The sequence below is a fragment of the Camellia sinensis genome, chromosome 5 (genome assembly GCF_055761805.1).
Source record: "Camellia sinensis isolate YWXY chromosome 5, ASM5576180v1, whole genome shotgun sequence".
Classification (NCBI taxonomy): Eukaryota; Viridiplantae; Streptophyta; class Magnoliopsida; order Ericales; family Theaceae; genus Camellia; species Camellia sinensis.
The window spans coordinates 139840458-139858697 of record NC_138965.1 but is presented as its reverse complement, the minus strand read 5'-3'; the positions used below and the strand labels follow the sequence as shown (position 1 = coordinate 139858697).

The following is an 18240-nucleotide window of genomic DNA, read 5'->3' as shown; positions in this document are numbered from 1 at the left end:
ATCACAAGGCTCTAAAGGGGGGGGATAATAAAGAGTACAAGTTTAATGGCAAATGTTACATCTGTGACAAAGAGGGACATCGGGCCAAAGGTTGTTGTAGCAAAGGCAAAAGCAAAAGAAGAACAAGCAAGAAGCCTGCTCAAGCCCATATGACCAAAATGGACAATATTTCCAATGGTGTCGATGACATCAATCTTTCTGCAGTTGTTTCCGAGGCTAATCTTGTCGGAAATCCTAAAGAATGGTGGGTGGACACTGGTGCTACTCGCCATATTTGTGCCGACAAAAATGTGTTCACATCTTATTATTCAGTGGACATTGGTGAACAACTTTTTATGGGCAACTCCTCAACTTCCAAAGTTGAAGGACAAGGAAAGATTGTACTCAATATGACATTTGGAAAGGAACTCACTCTCAACAATGTGCTGCATGTACCGGAGATTCGCAAGAATCTTGTTTCCGGATCTTTGTTGAATAAGAATGGGTTTAGGCTAGTTTTTGAAAGTGACAAGTTTGTACTTACCAAAAACGGGATGTATGTAGGAAAAGGTTACATGTCTGATGGCCTTTTCAAATTAAATGTAATGACCGTTGTACCCTCAGTTATTAATAATACATCTTCTTCTTACTTGCTTGAGTCTTCGAATTTATGGCATGGTAGATTAGGACATGTTAATTATGGATCTTTGCGTAGATTAATTAATATGGAATGTTTATCTAAATTTAACATTGATTCAAATCATAAATGTGAAATTTGTGTTGAGGCAAAATTATCTAAAACTCTTTTTCATTCAATTGAAAGAAGTACGGATCCACTTGAATTAATTCATAGTGACATTTGTGATTTTAAATCAATTCAAACCAGAAGTGGGAAAAAGTGTGTAATCACTTTTACAGATGTCTATACTAGATATAGTTATATTTATTTAATTCGAACCAAGGATGAAGCTTTGGAAACTTTCATTCAATATAAGAATGAAGTTGAAAATCAACTTGGTAAGAAAATCAAGAAACTTAGAAGTGATAGAGGTGATGAATATGAATCACCTTTTGGTGAATTTTGTAAAGAATATGGAATAATTCATCAAACCACCGCTCCTTACTCACCTCAGCAAAATGAAATTGCTGAAAGGAAAAATAGGACTTTAAAAGAAATGATGAATGCCATGTTAATAAGTTCTGGATTACCTCAGAACTTGTGAGGGGAAGCAATACTTTTTGCTAATTATATTTTAAATAAAGTACCCCGAAAGAAAATAAATCAAACACCTTATGAATTGTGGCATGGAAGAGTACCATCCTACAAATACTTAAAAGTGTGGGGGTGTTTGGCTAAAGTGGCTATTCCTAGTCCTAAAAAGACTAAGATAGGTCCTAAGACCATTTACTGCATTTTCATTGGTTATGCCAAGAATAGTAGTGCATATCGATTTTTGATTCATAAATCAGAACATTCCGAAATGCATGTAAATACTATTATTGAATCTCGGAATGCATCATTCTTTGAACATGTATTTCCAAAGAAGACTGGACAAGAGACTAGTACTAATAAAAGATCTTTTGATGCTATTACTAGTCAGGATCAAGAACATGATCAAGAACAAGAGTTAGATCAAAATGAGGAAGAAGAACCTAGGCGTAGTAAACGTGCTAGAACTTCAAAATCTTTTGGTCCAAATTTTCTAACATTTTTGTTAGAAAATGAGCCTTTAACTTTTAAACAGGCTATGTCCAGTCCTGAAGCTCCTTTATGGAAAGAATCTGTTAACAGTGAAGTTGAATCCATCTTGTAAAATCACACTTGGAAATTGGTGGATTTGCCACCAGGTTGTAAACCTCTTGGGTACAAATGGATTTTCAAAAGAAAATTGAAAGCGGATGGATCAATAGACAAATACAAGGCAAGACTTGTAGTCAAAGGTTTTAGACAAAAAAAAGGTCTAGATTACTTTGACACATACTCACTGGTTACTAGAATAACATCCATTAGAATGCTAATTGCCATTGCATCTCTATACAATCTAGAAGTTCATCAAATGGATGTGAAAACCGCTTTCTTAAATGGTGAGTTAAATAAAGAAATTTACATGGAACAACCAGAAAGGTTTTCTGTTCCAGGAAAATAAAAGAAATTGTGTAAATTGGTTAAATCATTATATAGTTTAAAACAAGCATCAAAGCAATGACATGAGAAATTTGACAAGGCAATGATGTCAAATGGATTTAAAATTAATGAGTGTGACAAATGTGTTTATATTAAAAACACAGATAAAGGTTATGTCATTGTATGTCTTTATGTAGATGATATGCTCATCATAGGTAGTAATAATGATATGATTAAAACTACCAAGAAAATGTTGAATAAACATTTTGACATGAAGGATATGGGCATTACTGATGTAATTCTTGGTATGAAAATTACCAAAACATCAGAAGGATATGCTTTGTCACAATCTCATTACATTGAGAAAATACTTGACAAATTCAGTAAAGATGATGATCATCTTGCTAGAACACCTGTAGATGTTAATTTGTATCTTTCTAAGAATGTACAGAAAAGTATTTATCAATTAGAGTATGTCCAAATTATTGGAAGCTTAATGTACTTGATGAACTGCACTCGCCTAGATATAGCTTATGCAGTAAGTAAATTAAGTAGATATACGAGTAATCCGGGAGTAGAACACTAGAAAGCAATTATAAGGGTTCTAAGATATCTCTGATTTACTCGTAACATTGGGCTGAATTATACTAGATATCCAGTAGTACTTGAAGGAAACTGTGATGCAAATTGGATATCGGATACAAGAGACTCAAAGTCCACCAGTTGGTATGTCTTTACTCTTGGTGGGGCGGCTGTATCTTGGAAATCTTCCAAACAGACGTGCATTGCTAGGTCTACTATGGAATCAGAATTCATAGCTTTAGACAAAGCAGGGGAAGAGGCAGAATGGCTTCGCCACTTCCTTGAAGATATTCCAATATGGCCAAAACTGGTGCCTGCTATATGCATACATTGCGATAGTCAATCAGCTATAGGTAGAGCACAGAGTCATATGTATAACGGTAAGTCACGATACATTCGTCATCGACATAACACCGTGAGACAACTACTTTCTAATGGAATTATTTCCATAGAATATGTTAAGTCTAAATACAACATAGCGGATCCACTAACCAAAGGATTAGCAAGAGAGTTAGTTGAGAATTCATCGAGGGGAATGGGACTTAAGCCTATTAAATAAGAGTTACCACAACGGCAACCTAACCTAGTTGACTGAACCTAGTTGACTGGAGATCCCAAGATCTAGGTTCAAAGGGACAACTGAGTTATGAATGACTCAGAAGGATCACTGGGGAGTCTAACTCTTACCCATTTCTTTGATGAAATAGTGATGTTTGCAGCGTTTTAGGTTACGTAAAACTTTTAATGATTCTTATATCTAGGTAAACCTAGTGGAGTATGGCAGGATACTCTTCATAAGAATCACCTATGTGAGTGTGAACTGGGCCGGTTCTATAAGATTTGTGAAGGGCTATAAGTCTTTAGAACACTCATGAAAGACCAGGTTGTTCAGGGCCAAAATGAATACAATAGTGAGAACTAAAGTGTGTCTGGGAATATACTGTGTGAATTCTATTGTCTTGGTTTACACAAACGGCTGAACAGTTCAAGACATCATGTTCACTGTTTAGCTAGTAAATCCGATAGTGTCTCACAAGGAAAGGTTCAAAGCCAAAAGCTACCTATCCTTTGCAGAATATTACCAATTTCTGTACTCTGTGATTAGATCATGTTGTTGCATTTTCTCTTCGTCAAATTCCATTAATATGAGGGATTGTTGGAAAAATGGTTTATATAGGCATATTTTGGGCCGACTTTGAGCCCAAAATTGAGTGGGCCCCAAACGTCTTTTGGGGTGGGCCTGTAGAGGTGAAGTGTTCCTTGCCGCGTGGCAAGTCACACGGTGAAGACAGAACGTCAAAACCATTTATGAGTGAATGGGTAGTTGACGTCGTTTTCGGATTTAACATTAATTTTTTAGATAAAATTCATGTGAATTTTTTCAATAAAAATTATTGTGGGAGTTTAATTTAATTCTAAATTCAAATTTTGGGTTCCTAATTGGTTTCCTAAAGTTTGTACCTCTTCCTTTATTTATTAAGCTATTTCATTAGTTTAATATATATGTATATGTTTAAATAGTTTAATATATATATATATATATATTTATTTCAAATAGTTTAAATAAATAATGTAGCAAGGGCACTTTTAAACTTTGATCAACAGGTTTGTAAGTGTTCCATTCACTAACAGCTATTTTCCAAAACTTTTGGAAGGAAAAACAGTTCCATGTGATATGGGCTGAACATGTTTGAAACAGGGTTTGCACCTGTTCTCAACAATGTTTTGCACCTGTTCGGAACAACACTTGGGTGCCTATATATACAGCTTTATATCCAGCATTTTAGACCCTGGAAAATTGAGTCTTGGTAATCCAATTTGCTATCCGAAAATTCAGTCTGTTTAATTTGCATTTGTTGTCCAGAATTTACAACATTTGCATTATTCTTCATTTTAGATTTAGATTATATTTCAGAGAGTTAGAACACAGGTTTGGTTCGCCGAACAAATTGTTTGGAGTACTACTACAATTTGTGAAGATCATTGTATCCTGGGAGATAGACGTCACTCATCCGTAAGTACCATAGCGGGACAAATCTGTCTTAAGGACAGAGTGTCACACACTCGACTTAGTCTTAATTTTAATTCGGTTCGATAAATAAATCTGGTATGTTATTTATTTATTTTGTTTGAATTTATTTCAAGTTATTTTATTTACACAGAAAATTATTCCAATATATGGTATATTATTAATACATCAATTATACATGACACACGTATGTCAACTATTAAACATATTTTATTTTTTCGCGACACACAACTTATATTGTGAATAGTATAACCCAAAAAAATTAAGAGCCAAAATAAAATAATATCTGGCGCCAATGACCAAAAAATTAAGTGGGAGTAATTTTTTTTTTATATCAAAATACAACTGTTTGGCTTCTAATTGGGTTCTAAAGGAACATAGAAAGCTGTAAATTGAACAATAGAGGAGAGGGAGAAGAGAGAGGGTTCGAAAGGGAGACTAGTTCAGCGGCGCAAGATTTCGATCTGGAACGGTGCGCTCCCTCCGGCGGTGAGACTGGTTACGATCGACGGTTTGGAGGGGAAGGGTTTCGTTCTTGAGGTAAGTTTGGATTCTCCCTTCCCTTTCTCTCCCTCTCTCTTTCTCTCTCTCTCCATTTCATTCGGTTAGTTTCTCTGCTTACATAGCAAGAATAGTTACAAGAGGAAGTGAAGAATTTGTAGGTCGAATCCGATATCAATCCATGAGACTAGAAAAACTCAGCCCTTAAGGAATTTTTTTTTAATCATAAATTAGCAGAAAATCTGTGATTAAAATTTTTGTTTTGTTTTGTTTTTTTTTAAACCGAAATTACCAAAGTGTAGATTTGACACATTCTCATCATTTGTCTTACAAAATTGCCCGTATTTCTCCTCACTGTACTGCCATTGTTGCCCAACCATGGCCTGCTTCAATTGAAAAAAGAAGAAGATGCTATTGTAGGAGTGGGAGCATAAGCGTTGGTCGTTACTTTCTTACATTTTTTCCCCCCCAATCTCAACCTATGTTTCTAACCACCATTAGTGTTTTTAGTGCTGCTACGTAGTGTGTTGGCTTTTGGGTTCATAGAAACTCAATTGTTTTGTGAGGTTTTTTTATTTTTGGTTTTTAGGGTCCTTGAGTCATACAAGATATAGTGTGAATGTCAAACTTTTGAGTTATGAAAAACATCTGTTATACATGATGCATAATAGTGGGATTATTTACCTTTTTCTTTCTTTTTTTGTTTTTTGCTTTGTGCATTGTCAATGGAAGCAATCCTGTCGTTTTGGTTGTCCAATGTGATTATATTAGATGTTAGTACATGGTCCACTGTTTAAATTTTAGTATTATTATCAATTTTTTCCACTTTTACCTTTCTGATTATCATCTCATGTGCACCAACCACAAAACACACAAAAGATGGCTGCTAGTTTTTTTTTTCTTCTTTGGGGCCACTGGAATGATGTATTAAGTGGGAAATGGATTGAAAACTTTCTGAGATATAGGGATGTTGTCTCTACTTTTATTATGGTGTTGTGTGCTGTTAATTTAAATGAGCCATTTATGATGATTTCTATTTTGGGATTTTGTACAGTTTATGTGATAATTATAAGATTTAAAATTTATTTTTTTTAAATAAGTTATTAACTTTTAACCTAGAATAAAATATAGCAAACATGCTTTCAAAATGATGAGTGAGATCGGAGGATAGCGTACTGATATTTTAGTTTAAGGGGGGCATCCTTGTCCGTCCTCCACAATGAGGGGACAAAAATTAAGTCTATGGTATGATTAACTACTAAATAATTCTTCATTCAATAAATTGACTGAAAAACAATGATCACCATATCTTTCCTTGTAGGTTTCATAGAGCCAAAACCTGTTGGAGCCTCTGAATCATATTCTATTATTGGGATATATACACACATTCTGTTGCTTAAATCAATATAGATAAGTTGGTTAATCTTTGGAGATTGAAGATGACTAGTATAGAGAAAAAGCATGCTAATATGTTTAAAGAACTTGTTCTGGGTGGTGATAAAATCGAGCATATGGTGTTTGGTTAAATGCCACAGAAACAAAGATTTGCATTGTACAGTTAGCAACCATTTTCCTAACCTTGATTTTTTTGTGCATGACACTTCTCAATGGATCTTCAGAAAGAAAACAATTTGCATATTTAGTTTAGGCCTAACCTTGTGAGTGTTTATGAGACTATCAGAATTTGTAGTATTTGCCATATAAAATACCAAGTAAAATTGCAGAATGCAAATACTTCAAGTTTGGAATTTGAATTAAAAGGACCAAATATCCATCATCTACATATTAAAAAAATTATCTGCAAGGTAATACTAAAATGGTTCAATTTCCTGCACATAACATAAATATAGATAAAAAAATACAGCAAAGGTGTAAAATACAATTGAACTGTTGCTTCCAATGATCATAACTAGAAACATGTTCAATTTCCATCTGCTGCCACCATACTAGTACAATAAACTCTTCTCCCCTGCTACTAGTGACTAGATTAGAAACCAACTAAGACTTAACTACATTATGATTAGTCCTCATATTACATCTGGAAAACTATGTAAGTTGCTGTGATAGTTATAAGTACACATATACTCTCATTAGTTGGTTATACTCTCATTAGTTGTGATAGTTATATCAAATCTGATATTTTTTAATATAACAAAGTCACATGCATATAAACACTACCATAATGTTTCAATTTGCAATTCTAATAATTGAAAAAATGTAGTAATACATAAATCCTTGCTGGTAGTGTTAAATCCTTGCTTGCAATTTTTAAAATATGCTTTAGTGTTCAACCTATTAGCTTCTTGGTTGCTGCCATATTGGTAATATTAATGTAGAACTCGATACTGTTCAATTGCTAGGTACTCATTAGTTGGTTTTGGGTTTTCTATTGTTTGTTGCCAGTCTCCATTGGGTGATTCTGAGTTTAGTGTGTGATGTCTTCCTTGATATGTTTAAATAGCATGTGTCCGAATACGTGTCAGCTAATGCATCTGGGAAGTAGCCTTGTTATGTCTGCTTTTGGAGTGTGTGAATGGAGCGGAATAAGAGAATATTGGGTGTTTGTTCCTCTGTTTTGTTTTGTTTTGTTTTTTTTTTTTGAGTGAATAAGTCATAAAATAAAACAAAAGAAAGATACAAAATACAAGGGGCATGCCCCAGGGCTTACAACTATACAGAGCAAGAAATGAGCAAACAGACCTAAAAACAAATAAAAGGCTAACAGGTAGCCATAACCAACCAAAACAACCAACACCATACACCTATTCAACCTCCATATACATAACAAAATAGGGAATCTGAACAAGAATAGATTAAACTATCTCGGGATTACAGGATAGCAAAAAACTCCTAGACCGCACTAACAACTGCTACACAGCAGCACAAAGCACAGCCGCAAAGCCTATAGCAGCACAGCAGTGCAGTGGGCAGCATAGCAGATCAGCAAATAAAGTATAGCAGTGCAGCATTTGCTCAGCAGAGTAGAAGAGCAGCAGCCTAGCAACAAACTCATAGCAGTAGCACACAGTAGAAGATAAAACAATATATCCCAGATTTAGCCCATAAAGAAAACAGTCTTATACTGAATACAACATTCAAAATAGATAACCAAAAAGCCAACTATGTACAATATCAGAATTAAAAAGAACACCAACAATCCTATCTGAGAACTACTTCAAAGACTGGCGCATGTTTGGAGCTTGGCCCTCTCGGAGTCTTCCAAAGTCTAACCAATATAGAACAACCTCCATCAAACCTTTAATGAGCACCCCTGCACTGCCTGTGAGCGGCAACATAGAGGAAAAACACAACCTATAGGAAGCTATGCTTAGACCTGTAGCAGAACTTACTAAACGAACCTCACAAACTCAAACCACACAAAGACACTCAAGCTCAATAAGCTGAGCAGAGAAGGGATAAGAGAAAACACTTCAAAAATGTAGATCTCTCATTCACTCAACCCACAACAACCATCTCCCTTACACAAGGTACCAGCTCATAGACCTGCAGATAAAACAGTCAAGTGTAACAAATCATAGCAAATGTGATGTCAGACCTGTCAACAAGGCTCACACTATATATGGTCTCACAAGCTCAACCCTCATACTCTCCCAGCTCAGAATTGAAGGACAGGTGAATGAGAGAAACAAAAAAGAAAAGATAGCAGTAAGCCAAAATACAACAAACTCTGAAAATATAGTACTCCCATCACTCAACCCACGACAAAAATTTCCTATGCAATGTGTACAACAAGAACAGTCAATCAGCTTCTCCAATCAGTCACTAAGACCTCACCAAAACTTTCTATAACAAAGTTCCAGCCCAAACAAACCTGCATAGATGAGGTTAGAAAAGTTTAGGAACTTTCTTCACTCAACCCTCAATCTCTTATACCTCCACTACCTAATTTTGGATTCACAATCACTCAACCCTCTATCCCTAACATAAGGCCAGCTTGGCAACCTACAATGTTCCTTTGTTTTGTTTTGTTGTGCTAGTGTTGCCTCCACACCAACATTTTGCTTTTTTTTTCCCTGTCTCTATTTCTTCTTTCCTCTTTATTGATGTAATCTCATATGAAATGTATGTTTCTTCATCAATAAAGATTCTGTTCCGCTGATTAAAAAATTTGGGTTTGCTTTGTGGTTTTAAAAGTTAGAGAGAAAAGTGGGTTTGCTTTGCTTTATATTGCTTTATATCAGCCTAAATTTTAGACTTCATCAAATTTTCGGCAAAGTTGAAATTGAGTTCTAGGATGGCACCAATGATTGAGTTGCTTTCTATTTAGAATCAGATTTCAGGGTACCTATGAAGTTTGAGTTGTTTTCATTTATGGATTTGGGATAGCTGGTGGGTGACGCTGCTGATGCTGTCAAGTGCTGCTATTGTTAATGCCTCAGGGATTGTGTTGTTGCAGATTAGATTTGCATTAGGGGGGGAGTTTGAGTAGACAAGGGAGTTTGAGCAGCCTCTGGGAGTTTGAGAATTGTTTATTGGTGCATTGCATAGTGTGTGTTGTTGGTTGATTGATTTTGCCTCTTCTAATTTAATTTGGCTTTGGTTGCACTGATGCAAAGGGTGGCTGCTAGTTTTGCTCATGATTGGATGGTTTTATGTTTTTGGGTCTGAGTTGGTTTTGGTGCTTTGTTGTTTGTTTTGTTCTGTTCTAGTTTGTTTTTGTTTTCGGTTGGTTTCTTACCACTTTTGATGGTGTGCTAATAAGTGATTAGGTGTGCATCTCAGTATACTGCTCGATTTAGTGCTGATACTGTGAAGACCTTTCTTTATTCACTCAACAACGGGAAGATACCAAAGAAGATATTCAACTGTAAGTTAAAACCTACAAAATAATCGGCAAATATCTTAAAATTTCAAACTAGAAGTTTTACTGTTCAAATTACTAATGGAATGGAACATGCTAATCTCTTTAGAGATTTTACAGTTGTTATACAAAACTGGACTAAATTTGCCAATTTTATAAGAGTGCAAATTGGGTTGGGTAAAGTTGAGCCGAATTCAAGTCAAGCTCAACCTAAAATATACATGTCTGCCAAGATCAAACTGGCATGATTTTAATTCACTATGTTTTCCCTGAGATCTAAATTATTAAGTATATGGCCTTTTCTATTAATGGCAACTAAATTAGGTCATAATCAGAGTTCAAATGCAATTCTTTAGTTAAGTCACTTTCAATTTCATTATCTGTTATTGTTATTTTACTTTTTCTTTTTTTCCCCCATTTTCATTTTGGCATATTTGTTGGATTTGCTTTTCTGTCCCTCTTCCTGGTCTGTGTGGATTCTTTTCTTTTAGGTATATACCCCATCCTATGAGGTAACCATTTATAGGTGCCAATATTGTGCTGAACTCACACCATTATCAGTTAGATGAAAATACGTGGCCATAAATATGAACATGTAGATTTGGTTTATATTTGAGCATAAGGTTTTATTAACAGCTTGATACTTTTATTTCCTTAGCTGCATTTTTTGTTGTTGTTGTGATAAACATGACATTTTGACACATTTAATTTTGCTAACATTCTTATATAGAAATGTGTTTAGAATGTCAGGGATGAAAAACGAATATAATTACCCTTCAGACAATAATAGTTTAGAAAAGTACATCCAACATGGTAAACATATAGCAAAATAGTGAAGGACCCTACACAATAAATTACTTCAAGGGCTTCTGTTTATTTCTACATCCAACATGTGAAGGGTGATTTTGATTCTTTGAACTAGAAATTTATTTATTTTTTCCTTTGAATTATCTATTTTTTGTTATCCTGGTTTCTTAAGCTTAATATCTGAAGTCAGCAAAAACAGCCTTGCAAAATAAAACAAAGAGAAAGCTAAGACCAGCCAAATCAAAAAATGTTTTATTTTGATTTAACTAAATGCTTAGAAATCTATGGTATCAACAGATTAATGGTTTGTAATTTGGTCAGAGTTAGAAGTGTTGCTAGCTACTTATTAATGTTTTAGATGCATGTTGATGTTTCATGTACTCTTCTCACTCTTCTTTTCTTCCTTTTGAAGTTTTGGTGTGGAAGTCACTCTGTTGAAGTTGTGTACTATATTTTGGTCGTGATTGCATCAACCAATTAAGTCAATTACTAAAATGATGGATTTGTGATCAATTTACTATTTTTCTCGTCTCATTAGCCTACTACAGTTTTCGAGGGTGCTTATGAGAGTTTGGGCCTTGATGCTTCTAGTGGGAAATCAGTTAGCATGCAGAAGATATGGCATCTAATTCAGGTACACTGCTTGCTTTATGTTTTACTTATAGTTTGCTAATTGCTATTTTGGAAACTTATAATTGCATTAGTCATGGTTCTTTTTGTAATGCTTGCAACGCAATTGTTTGTGGGTGAATTGAATTATATGATAGACACTGATGGGTGAGGGTTCAACTATTCCAAGGGATGTTTCAAAGAAAATGTCTTTAGTAATTGGTGCAAGGCGCCACCTCGAATGGGGGGCATTTGATGTCATTTTAGGCATGGACTGGTGGTGTTCTTATCAAGCTGTGATTGATTGTTACCGTCAGAGAGTTACGGTGTGCACTTCGGGTGGTGATCGTTTCTATTTTCTGGGGAACCGAGTTGATAGAGCCTTGTCGCTAGTTGTTGACCCTCGTAGTAGGAGCAAGCTTAGTGGCCTTCTTGCAACCCTCTTGGATAGTGAGTGACGGGGCTCGTGTTGAGTTACCAAGGGTAGTTTGTGAATACCCGAATGTCTTTCCAGAAGATCTTACTAGTTTACCACCTCATTGGGAGATCGAGTTCTCCATTGAATTAGTGCCTGGCACGGCACCGATTTCCATGTCACCGTATAGATTTGAACCTGCCGAATTGCATGAGTTGAAGATTCAACTCCAAGAACTTTTAGACAAGGGTTTCATTCGCCCTAGTACATCGCCTTGGGGAGCGCTGACTCTCTTTGCAAAGAAGAATAATGGGTTATTGTGGTTGTGTATTGATTACCGTAAGTTGAATAGAGTTACAGTTAAGAACAATTATCCTCTACCCAGAATAGATGATTTGTTTGACCAACTTAGAGGGTCTCGTTGCTTCTCAAAAATAGATTTGAGGTCGGGGTACCATCAGTTGAGTGTTCGGGAGGAGGACATTCAGAAGACGGCCTTTTGTACTCTTTATGGCCACTATGAATTCCTTGCAATGCCTTTTGGGTTGACCAATGCACCGGCTTCCTTTATAGATTTGATGAACAAAATTTTTCGAGAATACTTGGACTGTTTTGTGGTCGTCTTTGTGGACGACATCTTGATTTATTCAACCTTTGAAAAGGAACACGAGACTCACTTGCGGGTAGTGCTCGGTTTACTTAGTGAGCACCAATTGTATGCCAAATTTGAAAAATGCGAGTTTTGGTTAACAGAGGTGAAGTTTTTGGGGCATGTAGTGTCTAGAGAGGGAGTGACTGTGGACTCTTCAAAGATAGATGCCGTACAGGATTGGGAATCACCCAAGAATGTTTTTGAAATCTGGAGTTTCTTGGGATTAGCGGGATATTATCGATGTTTTGTAAGAGACTTCTTTAGACTAGCTGCACCTTTGACTAGGTTGACTAAAAAGGGTATCAAATTTGTGTGGAGTAAGACTTGTGAAAAGTCATTCAAAGAGTTTAAGACTAGATTGACTACCGCACCGGTTTTGATAATTCCGGAAAGGGGTTTGAATTACACTGTCTATTGTGACGCGTCCGGGGATGGATTTAGTTGTGTCTTGATGCAAGAGGGAAAAGTTGTGGCCTACGATTCACGACAATTGAAAACTCATAAGAAAAATTACCCCACCCATGATCTAGAATTAGCAGCGGTGATTTTTTCTTTGAAAATTTGGAGACATTACTTGTAAGGTGAGAAGTTTGAAGTCTTCTCTGATCATATGAGTCTAAAGTATTTGTTTTCTCAAAAAGACTTGAATTTACGACAACGGAGGTGGATGAAATTTATGGGAGATTATGACTTTGAGTTACACTATCATCCAGGGAAGGCCAATGTGGTGGCCGATGCTTTGAGTCGAAAATCTGCGAGTAGTTTGGCAAGTGTGGCCATTCGGGAATGGGATATGCTAGATGTTATTTGCAAGTTTGATTTGCACTTGGGTGTGTCCGGAGAGAGTGCTACCTTGTTTATTTTGAATGCTCTACTTACCTTGGTTAGGAAGGTCATAGAGGCACAACGAGGAGACCGTGATGTGGAATCAATCCGTGTTAAGATTTTCAATGGGAAGGAAGAGAAAGGTTTGAACGTTCACTCGGATCTGAGTGTACGTTACCTAGACCGTTTGTTTGTACCGGAATCTTGTAGAGAGGAAGTACTTCGAGGAGTTCCATCACTCACGCTTTGCGGTACACCCTGGAGGCACTAAAATGTATTATGATCTTAGTCGTCAGTTTTGGTGGAGGGGTATGAAATGGGATGTCGCTTTATTTGTAATGAAGTTCCTTACTTGTCAACAAGTGAAGGCCGAATACCAAAGACCAGCGGGTTTGTTACAACCCTTACCGATAGCCGAGTGGAAATGGGAGCGTGTTACCATGGATTTTGTAGTTGGGCTTCCTAGAACACAACGAGACAATGACGTCGTTTGGGTGATTGTTGATAGGTTGACTAAGTTTATCCATTTCATTCCGATGTGCATTAGCGACTCAGTTGAACGCTTGGCAGAGTTGTACATTAGAGAGATAGTTCGACTTCATGGGTCCTTGTGACTATTGTGTCGGATAGAGATCATCGTTTTACTGCCCGGTTATGGCAAAGCCTTCAAGAGGCGTTGGAAACTAAGTTGACTCTTAGCACCGCTTATCATCCTCAAATCGATGGACAGTCGGAACGTACTATTCAGATTTTGGAAGACATGCTTAGAGCTTGTGTCCTTGATTTTAAGTGGCCTTGGGAAAGGCACTTACCATTGATTGAGTTTGCTTACAATAATAGTTACCAAGCTAGTATTGGGATGGCACCATTTGAGGCCTTGTATGGCCGACCTTGTAGATCACCGATTTGTTGGGTCGAAGTGGGTGATGCACCGTTATTGGGTTCGGAAATTGTTAGAGAGACAATCGAGAAAGTTTTTCTCATTCGGAAGAGGTTAGCTACGGCTCAAAGTCGACAAAAGAGTTATGCCAATAAGAGGAGATGACTTTTATCTTTTGAAGTTGGCGACCATGTGTTTCTAAAAGTCTCACCAAGGCAAGGTTTGATGAGATTTAGTAAGAGTGGCAAATTATCTCCAAGGTTCATTGGGCCTTTTGAGATCTTAGAGCAAATTGGGAAAGTGGCATACCGGTTAGCTTTACTGCCACAACATTCGGGAGTTCACAACATATTTCATGTAGCTATGCTTTGGAAGTATGAATCCGACCCTTTTCATGTGCTTGATTGGGTTGACTTTGAGGTAGATGAGGATGCCTCTTATGAAGAACGACCGATTCAAATATTAGATACCCGGGAGCAAGTGCTACGGGGCAAAACTATATCGTTGATAAAGGTGTTGTGGAGACACCATGGGGTTGAAGAAGCGACGTGGGAACAGGAGGCGGAAGTTCGCTCTAAGTATCCGGATTTGTTTGAAAATGCTTAAGTTGTTTTTCCTTATAATATTCTATAGTATTTAAGGGAAATGTGTTAAAATTGTTGACCACATGTTATGTATGTTGTTATGTTAAGCATGAAGTAGTTACATATTGTTATTTCTTTGCTTCATGTTTAGGTTAATGTGGACGGTTGTTATTAATGAGATAACCATGGTGGAAATGGCAAAAAAAAAAAAAAAAAAAAAATTGTTTGAGAGTTAATATTGTGATTTTAAAATGAAATAGCGTGGTTTTGATCGCTAGAAACCCCCTTTGTTTGGGTAGTTTGATTTGAAATTTCGGGGACGAAATTCTTTAAAGGGGGAAGGTTGTAGCGATCTTGATTTTGATCCGGTCAGCTTACGGGGGTCGAGCTGCTCTGTCAGCTCGCTGAAGCAAAAATGCAAAATGCATTCGAAGTTCCTTGAGCTGCACGTGCGGAAAAAAGTGGAGGGCTTGTTTGGCTACTACAATAAATGCAGGTGCAGGAGTGCAAGTGCAGGAGAAGCGCCGCACGTGCGGTGGTAGGTGAGTCCAAAATTTTGGTTTTTTCTTCTCTTTAGGCTGAGTGTATCTCACTCCTATTAGGTCTCTCTCTCTCTCTAAAAGCCCGTTCCTCTCCCTTCTCTCTACATTTCCCTACGCCAAATTGGATCAAAACCTTGATTTTTCAAGATCCATTAGAGTTCTGCCATAGGTTCTTCATCAAAGTTGGTTAACTTCTCGAGGGTTTCGTTGTGTGCGGTGAAGATCGAGTTTCGACACCGTTGATTTTGGGGGTTTCGTCTCATTTCTTATTCAAAACTTGAGGTAGAGATTTTCTTAGAGTTATATATATATATATATATATATATATTTGCAAGATCTAGATGATTTTCGAAATCATCTTTCGATAGCTTTAAAAATTGATTGTTGATTCAAGAAGTTGAGCGATTTTGAAAGTGAGTTTGTCTCTTATTATTTTAAAATGATCTTATGGGTTTTGATATTCGTTGATTAAAAAAAAGATGATTTTTGAAAGTTTTTTTTTAAAAGATTTGAGTTGTATAGTTTTGGTGAGAAAATCTAGAATTTGGGAATTTTTTAAAAGAGATTGAAAATCAATGAATAATATTGTTATATTTATTGTGTCAAAATATATGGATGTTTGGAAAATTTCTTATTTATATTTATATAAATGATGAATTTTAGGGAATATGAGAATTGTTGTTCATTTTGGAAATTATTGTTCAAAACGTTGAAATAGTCTCGAAATGACTAATTGTTGAGGATACTTGAGAAGAGGGAATTGTGTTATTCCTTGGATAATGAATTGGAATAAAAGTATTTATATTTATCTTGTGTTATTGGCATATCAATTCATTTGATTATATTAAATTTTGAAAGTTGATTTGAAAACTTGCATTGAGAAAACAATGTTGAGAAACAAGTTTTCATGGAATGGTTTTGGGGTAAATACGTTGGTAAGTCTTGATAGGTGGTGTAGATGATATTGAATAAGTTGGCCTGAGAGTCCGGGGTGAAAGATCGAAAATCCGCGTAGATAGGTGTCGAGCCTTCTGGTTAATATCGGTAAAAATGACAAATTGGTTGTACTTGTATAATCAACTTGCACACACCGACCTAGGGATTACCAGAGTCGTATTTACCGCTTTTGAAATGAATTGTTAAGGTTTGAAGAATTGAAATTGCATGACATAATTGAGCATGATGGTTTTCAAAGATGAAGATGTGATTTTCTTTCAAAAGGGCATAGCATGACATGTGTGTTTCATCTCTTGAGACTTGTATAAAATATATATACTTTGTTAAGGATTTCCTATTGGGCTTTATGCTTACCTTACGAAATTTTTGTGCAGGAAAAGATGTGGTGATGCCATTTAACTATAGGCGAGGAAATGTGCGTTGAGAGTACGAGACTCTCATTTTGCTGTGATTTTGTGTGTAAGCCAAGGGCTGTATGTGTGAGTTTAAATAATCGTTTTGTGTAACCAGACTCAAGCCTTAGAAACTTCTAAACTCTTGGGGGTATTTATTTGTTTATTTACTTGTTGGATTAATGTATTGTTGCATGAAGAACTATTGTATCATGTAATGTAAGTTTGGAGATTTATATTCGATTTTCCTTGAAGAGCCATGATTGTTGTATTATCATTTGGGCTAGAAATTTGGGGCGTTACACTTTGTCCATTCTAAGCTGTCTTGTTAGTCGAAAGTCTATGGCCTAGTTAACATCATTCATGGTGATTTTGTATATTTCGACGTGAGGGGTCTTGCTGCATTTAATGCTACAGTGGCCTCATTAAATGGATGATGTGTGGGTGTAATAACTTTGTAGGATCTTTGTCGACTTATGTGGTTGATTTCCTACCTGACAAGTGTTTGAATGCTATTGGTCTTGGGCCAGCATTGGCTTCTTAGAGTTATTGGGTTGACTGGGCTTTAACACTTGGGCCGTGAGCTGGGCCTTCAGTCGTGGGCTGGGCCGCCTTGGGTGTCCATCTGTATCAGTAGTTCTCCATTCCCAAGTGCAGCTTTAGTCCAATGAAGGAAATAAGAGAGAAAATAATGGTCTCCCAAGGCGCCAAAGAGAGGGGCAAAGGGAAAGGAGGGGAGAGGTGATGGGCGACTAAGGATGTGACCGATCGTCGAAGTGGGATCGTGGCCGATCGACGTGGTGACCGACCGTGGACCGGTGAGGGACGCGGCCAACCGATGCAGTTACCAACCGACGTAGTGACTGATAGTTGAGGGAGGTGGCCGATCGACGTGGTCGCTGACTGACGTGGTCGCCGATTGATGTGATGACCGACCATTGAGGGAGGTGGCCGACCGACGCGGTGACCGACCGTTGAGAGGTGGTCGCCGACTGACGTGTTGATCGACCATTGAAGGAGGTGGCCGATCGACAAGGTAACTGACCGTCGTGGTGACCTATCGTTGAGGGAGGTGGCTGATCGAGGTCGGAGGTATTTATGGTGCGTGAGGCTCGAGGTACAGGAAAGCACGTGATGATATGAAGTGAAATAGACGGGGGGGAGGAAAGAGAAGGAGTGCGATGAAGGAGGGATCTAGGCTGTATACGTGGGGCAATCGGGGCCATGGGTGAGGGATATGAAGTGGTAGTAGGAAGTGAAGGGTTTGTATAAGGGGTGATGTGGGAGAGGTGGGGGTTTTAACTTGGTGGAATTTTCAAACTGGCAAATTTTAACCATGATCCTTGACACATAGGCAAACCTTGGGCATTCGGACTGGTGTGATTTACTTGCCTTATTGCAAAAAATCAACACATTCTAGACTTGAGCTCCTACATCTCGGTGGACTTTCTCCTGTTTTACATCGCAGATTTGCTTGCTCTCGCAACCAAGGTGATATACAGAAACATGAAGGAGATAGCACAAGATAAAGCGTTGGCC

The 18240-nt window shown here is 37.2% G+C and overlaps 1 long non-coding RNA gene across 1 annotated transcript; it reads left to right on the top strand.

Moving 5' to 3' along the window:
- The first annotated feature begins 5066 nt into the window (after positions 1–5066).
- On the top strand, positions 5067–16961 carry LOC114264294 (uncharacterized). The gene is made up of 4 exons (XR_014330198.1): positions 5067–5255; positions 9940–10044; positions 11384–11479; positions 16684–16961. It is a non-coding gene; the product is annotated as an uncharacterized LOC114264294 (long non-coding RNA).
- The last annotated feature ends 1279 nt before the right edge of the window (positions 16962–18240 follow it).